The following is a 6039-nucleotide window of genomic DNA, read 5'->3' on the forward strand; positions in this document are numbered from 1 at the left end:
CAGCTATCTCCTTTCTTGTTAACATCCATCAGAAAAGAGATTATCTTTGGTCCAGCATCTCCAGCAAATGTCCTCAGATTGTCTGATTGGATCCATTTAGGTAAATTTAGAATCATTCCCAGTTGGCCAATAAAATGGAATGTTCGGTTGGTTTTGTCTCAGTCGTGTGGCCACCCATGGAGCTGGAGGTAGCCATGGCAGTGCACTACTCAGCTCTCTCCAAGATGAGCTGACAGCTTCATGAAGGAGATACAGTGTTCACTTGGAGGCCACACTCTCTCCAGGCTGCTCCTACCACTGACCGCCACAGCCAGGTGCTAAAACAGGGCCATTCCTGCCCAGTGTTGGATCCTTCCCACAGGCTCTTTGCTCCAGGCTCCCTCTTGTCCTTCCAGACTTTCTGAGCTTGCAGAGTTAGCTGTGTGGGGTCTCCCTGCCCAGTCTTCCCCCCTCCCTGCAAGTGCTGATCCTCCTCCCTGCCCTGGGCTCTCCTCTCCTGCTCCTTTCTTATGCACTTGAAGCAAAAGAGGTTGCACTTGTAATCCTTTCTTGGGGCTTTTGCTTCCCAGAGGACCCACTGAAGACACTCCTCTTATCCCAACTACTCTGGAATGAGCCTCTGATTTTTACAAAGGAGCTCAGCTCAGACACACTTTGCCCCACAAGTGCCTGTGTGTGTGTTGGGGCGGGGGGTGGGGGTGGGGGATCTTTCCCATGAAACCAAAGAGGAGACCGGGGTTCCAGGCGGAGTAACTTGCCAGTCACCCGCGCAGCAAGGGGCAGCCCGGCGTGCAAACCCCATCTCACCCTCGGCAGCCCCAGCTCTTTGCCAACACGAGGCGCTGCCCCTTGTAGAGAGCCCTGGAGAGGTGGCCTGCGTCGCTCGAGTTCGCTTAGCTCCCCAGGGGGTGAAGGAGGGTGAACTCCAGCGTGTGTCCCCTCTGCTGGGCTTTCCTTGAAGCAGTCACCTGGGGTGGGGTGTGGGGGGGGGCAGGGACGGGATCTGTGGGTGGATGAGCTGAGATGGTCACCGCCTGTCCTACCGCGCAGGCTGCGGGATCCACTGCCGCCTTATCGTGCTTGGACACCTGACAGGTGACACGTCCGCAGGAGTGGCATCCCCTGCACGTAAATCCCCAAGGAAGAGCAAAGGCGCCCGGCGGCCGAGCTCCCCCCTCCTCCCTCCCCCCGCCCCAGGCGATCGCGGCTGGGAGCCCGGGCGTTCCTGCGCGCCGCAGATCAATGAGGATGCCTGCTCTCCGTTATGCCAGCCCACCCCCTCTAATCCGCCGCATTGTCCACTGACGTGTCTAATTATGTGTCTTACAACCACAGAACTCCCCCCAGAGCAGCGGGGCCCTTCTGGCGGAATGAGGAGCATGATTGCTCCATCTGTTCCTCGGGCGCCGCGGGAGGCTGCGGGCGGGCGGGAGGCGGGGGGCGGGCGGGCGGACTGCGCGTGCGCGCGGGCGGGCGGGGCGGGGCCGGGGCCGGGGGCGGGGCGGGGGCGGGGCCGGACGGCCGCCGGGCGCAGGTGCCTGGGGGAAGGGGATCCCCGCGGCAGGTGCGGATGCCAAGCTCGCCGCGGCGCAGTCTCTGTTTAATTACTGTCGACGGAGGGGGCTGTTTCATTTAAGAATTGTAGGAGGCAGGTTCAGATGGAGTTCTGAGCCGAGCTCGGGAAGGTAGCTGGCTGGAAGCTGCTGGGGAGGGGAGACACCTGCGTCTTTAACTGAGACTGGCTCGCTCAGGATTTCCCCGATATGTAAAAACAATCACCTGGAGTGTGAGGAGGCTTTAAGAGAGAAGTCAGCCCGCCCTCGTCCTCCCCGCGGCTCCTCCCAAGCTGACTAGATTGTCATTTGGCGAAGCCGGTCCCCAAATCACAGGCGTGCTATTCCCCTCCCAGTCACACTGTGTGTGCGGAGATCTGGCTCGAAGGTCCATGGAAGTGTCACCTGCGGAGGATGGCACAGAGGAGATGACCAAAATTAGGCTCCCCTTGGAACCGGATGCCGATACCAGCTCCCATGTGCCACACCCTCTACAGTTTGCAAAGTGATTGCTTCTGCCTCGCCTCTTTTCCAACAGGGACAGCCAGGGGAGGTCCCATTTTAAAATGAGGAACCCCAGAGGCACTCAGGCTTTTGCAGGGTGAGCACACCGGGCAGTGGTCGCCCCAGGACTCGTGAAAGATCTCTGAAGAAAGGATGAACAAGAGTTGGTCAAGTGGAGGGAGGTTGGGGTGGGGAAAGTGTATCTCAGGTGGAAGGATGTGATGGGTGAGAGAACCAGATTGTTTGGGATGATTGAGACAGAGGGGGAGGCTTAGGCCAGCTCCGGGATTGGCAGTAGCTTATAGAACACCACATAAAGTTGTGGACCCAAACGCAAATGCAGATCATGTAAAGAGAAAGGGGAAGAAAACCCAGGACCACAATAACTGAAAAGCAATTGAATATTTACTGCAGTCCTTTATGAATTTCATCATAAAGCAAATGTTGTAAAGCCTTCTCCGGTTCTCTCTTGCATAACCTCACTCTCTCGCCCTCTGTCACTCTTTTATCATAGTCACTGCCCAGAGTCACCTTTCTCCCTCCAGACTTCCTCGGCCTCTCTTTCAGACTCTACTCTCACAGCTTTCCTCCCTCCCCCTCTTCCCCTCTTCTCCATTTCAGTGTCTATGATTTGGATCCTATAGTACCGTCTTCCCTTCCAGTATGAATTCCACTTGCCTCGTGGCTCCTTCCACTTAGAGCAGTTAGGGCAGGAGTTGACAGACTAGCAGTCGAGGGCTACATGCATCCTACCACCTGTTCTTGTGCAGCCCACAAATGGACTATGTTTTTTAAATGTATATTTTAAGTGATTGAAAAGAACTTGTAGAAATTTATTCTCTCGCTTGTTACAGAAATACCTACATGATAGCTGTGAGTTGGCCTCTTGGCCTACAAAGCCTACCATACTTTACAATTTGCCATTGAAGAGAACAAGTTTGCTAACCTCCTCGGTTAGGAGAAGTGGGATATGGATGCTTCCTCAGTAGTGTCTTGGATGCCAGGCCTATTGCTTTTGGGCTTTTCCAAGCCCTGTGGGGAAGATTTTTGCAGGAAGGTGGGGTGAGGCCCCTGCATGGCAATCTGGAGGGAGGGAGAATCTATGGGAAGGGGACAAACCTGCTTTTGAAAGAAACCCATTGACAGCTGTCACAGGGGCCAGCCAAGGGCACACTTCTTTTTTCAAGTTGGGGGGTACCTTACATTTACCTGATCATTCCTAGGACTAGGAATGGTAGAGTTCAGCCAACCGAACTCTAAAAGCTGTGATCTCTAAAAGCTGTGATCCTTTGGTGATCCCGCAGTAAAGATGGAGACCAGCCCAGCATACAATAACCTGAGAGGTTTCATATTCCAGAGACGGATAACCTGGCAGGTCAAGCCTGTCCCAGTGTGTTGTTTTTGATCAAGAGGTAAATAGCCTACCAGTGATGCCTTACCAGAAAGTGTAACATATACTGCAGTCTTCTCCGACTTTTGGGTCTCTTTCCATATACCATGAATACACCCTTATTGCCTTTTATCTGGGGTAACCATCTACTGTTTTCTTTTTTGAGCATTTTAGAAAGCTTGTCATCCTAAGCATCTTCCCATAATCACCTGGGGTACCTTTTGTCTTTCTGGCATCCTGTTAGGGAAACCATTCCTGACCCCTGTAATAATGCTGCTTCTTCCCTGTCTATCTGAAGGGCTTGATATTACCCTGTAATCCCACCAGAGAGTTGGACCCTTGGCCCAGGTCTGGCTAATCAGAATATCTTGTTCCTTTGGCCATAGTGATTGATTCAGGGATGGACTGATGTCACGAGGCCAGCCAATGAAATTCCTCTTCAGAACTTTGGCCAGAGCTATCTCAGAGAGAGAGAGATCTGACATCATTTCGAACTCAGTATTCAACCATTCCTGAAGCTAGTTCAACCCTGGATCAATTACCCAAGCTGGTAAATTTCCTTTAAAAAAAAAAAAAAACAAAAAAAAAAAGAGCAGCCCGGGTGGCTCAGCGGTTTAGCGCTGCCTTCAGCCCAGGGCCTGATCCTGGAGACCGGGGATCGAGTCCCGCATCAGGCTCCCTGCACGGAGCCTGTTTCTCCCTCTGCTTGTGTCTCTGCCTCTCTCTGCGTTGTCTGTCATGAATAAATAAGTAAAACCTTTAAAAAAAATTTTTAGCTGACTGGGGTAATGTTCTTTTACTTGTATCCAGTTACTTCCTGAGCAATGTAGGGGTTTCACCAGGTACCTTGGAGTGTTGGATGCTGCCCCTCGGCACTCACAGCCCTTTATCATGTAATTTTCAGCACCCTTATGTTCTGACTCTGGACTTACAGCAAGCTGCTTTGGCCACTGGGATGTTTGCACATGTGATGCAGGTACAGTGGGGCTTGTCCTCTCTTTGGCAACTCTTGAGCCCTTCTGCCATCATCTGAACAAGCCCAGTCTAGCCTTTGGGATGATATGTAGAACCCAGATGAGCTGTCCCAGCTGAGGCCCCATAGACTAGCCAGCCCGAGCCACACTGGAAGCTGATGGTAACCAATAGAATGAGGCTGGCCAGAGAACCACCCACCTGAGCCCAGCCCAGCCTTCCAGCCTGAGGAATTGCAAGCTAAATAAAAGATAGAGGTTTTAAAGCACTTCAGTTTTAAAGTGGATGGTTAGGCAACAAAAGCTGATACACAACAAACTGGAAAAGGTATTTGAAAGGCGCTAAAGGAGTGCATCTTATCTATCACCCCATGGCCTTTTTCATGGCTAGGGAAAACACTGAGCTGTGGTATTGAGCTTAAACCAACCCTGGCTCTAGACCACCAGTACCTCAGCAAGGAGCCCATGGCACTTACTGAATCCAGGCTGAGCCATCCCTGTAGGCTGGGAAATCCATGCCGGGTACTGTCCCCCGAAGCCATTCTGGGCAGTACTCACTGCCGTCATCAGGGCCAGCACAGGACGAGGGATCAGATGCACACCTTACAATTTAGAACTCCTCCTGGTCATGTCCTATGTTAGGGAGAGTTCAAAGGCAGTATCTGTGATGCTGTCAGATATGAGCAGCAGTGACTTCCTATGGGCTGGTTGGGACCAGGAGGAGGAGAGAATCCAAGAGCAAAGCTTTGCAAAGAGATGGGGAGAGATGCAATCTTGTCTCATTCAACAGTCCTCTAGGAGTCTGGCCGAGTGGCTTACAAAGTTACTAAGGACTCCTGCCACCCAGCCTGGGAAAGCAGCTGGTTTGTTGCTGGAGATGCTGCAAGAGGGTCCTAAGAGCAATCAGTAAATGCAACTTTCCTCCCCTCCCCCCAAAAACCCCTCACAAGCTTGTCCTGGCCTCTGCCCGGGAGCCCCCACCCATCTGCACCGTGGCCAGGCTTGGAAAGAATCCTTCTTTGATGCCAAGTATCAGCAGGGCTCTCAGAGGGTGTGAATTATTCACTGACAAACCCAACACCCATCTGTCTCCAGCTGAGCTGCTGGCATCTCCCTGGGCCCAGAAGCTACCCAGGGCACCTCCAACCCAGGCCTGCCCGTGGGTTCCTCATAATGAAGATTCAGCTGCCCTGAGGCTTTTGCCTTAATTGGAGAGATGATGGGGTGAGCAAGAGGCTCTAAAGTGTGCATTTGAAATCAATTTGCTCCTTGAAGTGGCATGAAAACCAAAGTCTAAGAGATGCCCGCTGTGAGGGGATTTCCCTGGTGCCACTCGGCTCAGTCTCTGTTAATGGCCTGTGTTTAATGGCCCCTCGCATCTTTTGCTCTAAAGAGGTTGGCAGAAGCCGTGATGGGGTGGAAGTGGCTTTGTGGGGAATACAGGCCTCGCAGTGGTGGTTTCACCCGCAGGGTACGGCCTCTGGGAAGCAAGGTTGGAGGATGGGATAGCCAGGACAGCTTGCACATGCGTGCTGGCTGCTCAGGGGAGATTTCAGGGGCTCCCCAGGGAGAAGGCAGCAAGTTCTCAGAGATTTTCAAAAAGAGGTCAAGTTGCCTACGA

Source organism: Canis aureus, chromosome 19 (genome assembly GCF_053574225.1).
Source record: "Canis aureus isolate CA01 chromosome 19, VMU_Caureus_v.1.0, whole genome shotgun sequence".
Classification (NCBI taxonomy): Eukaryota; Metazoa; Chordata; class Mammalia; order Carnivora; family Canidae; genus Canis; species Canis aureus.